At 40.0% G+C, this 1,068-nt stretch overlaps 1 non-coding gene across 1 annotated transcript; it reads left to right on the forward strand.

The window, feature by feature from the left end:
* Positions 1–351: 351 nt before the first annotated feature.
* Positions 352–424, forward strand: TRNAT-UGU (transfer RNA threonine (anticodon UGU)). Its single transcript has one exon. It is a non-coding gene; the product is annotated as a tRNA-Thr (tRNA).
* Positions 425–1,068: the final 644 nt, after the last annotated feature.

The raw sequence follows: 1,068 nt of genomic DNA on the forward strand, positions 1-1,068 counted from the left end.
TAATAATAATAATAATAATAATAATAATAATAATAATAATAAATGTCTTTATTAAAGTAGGCGTGTTTCGGCCTCTTGGGTCGCTCTTACAACCAACTCTCATCCAATCTCACCCCATCCAAATTTTGGAGGACCTCGTCTCTGTTCGCTCTTGCTGTGGATACTAGGGTTAATGGGAAGATAAAGTTTCCAGCATCACCTCTCTTTGATTCACACCTTGCCTGAACACGCGCTTCACTTTTAAGGACACACCTGTTATTCCCTATACTCCACCACTCCCCAACAGGTGGCGGGATGAGTTACGTCTCTGCTGATACGGTACCAACAGACACACTACTGAAGACACCAAGCGCCTCCTTAGCTCAGTGGATAGAGCACTGGTCTTGTAAACCAGGGGTCGTGAGTTCGATCCTCACAGGGGGCAAACAGTGTTGCTAACTTTTTTTGCACAACTTAAACTAATCTAGTCAAGAGGTAGGAAAGAGCGAAGTAAGATGACCAGAATAGAAATAAGGGTTAGTACTAATTTATTATAGGTGTGACACCTATAAATCATTTATTTTGCACTATTTTACATTGCTAACGTACTATTATGGAATGCGGAACATTTCTTTAGGTGAAATAATGAATTTCTAACTAAGATAATGTATATTTCTTACATTTACGAGTACTTACTGTTACTCGTTATTTCGATTCTGTAACACACATTATGGCGATACCGTACTGGTTCATCGCGCGTTGTGAGTGTTTTGTCGATTTATGCAGTGTTGCAATCTTGTTCACCGGAAAATACCTACTTTCATGCCCGGATTTGAAATTATGCTAATACCTCGCAAACCATTGTCGTTAGCCCCACAAACAATTTACGTTAGCCCCACAATACATTTTCCGTAAGGTTAGGTTAGGCAAGCATAGTTAAAAAAAAATACTCGACACGCCATGTTATAGTGAAGACACTGCGAGTTTGAAACACTGACTACTGGGTTTACGTTATCTAACACACGGAACATTGAGCTCTCGTGCAGAAAGCAAATGGCTGTCGGACAGAGATTTTCGCAGAAAACAACA

The sequence above is a fragment of the Lepisma saccharinum genome, chromosome 18 (assembly GCF_977018435.1).
Source record: "Lepisma saccharinum chromosome 18, izLepSacc3.1, whole genome shotgun sequence".
Taxonomy (NCBI): Eukaryota; Metazoa; Arthropoda; class Insecta; order Zygentoma; family Lepismatidae; genus Lepisma; species Lepisma saccharinum.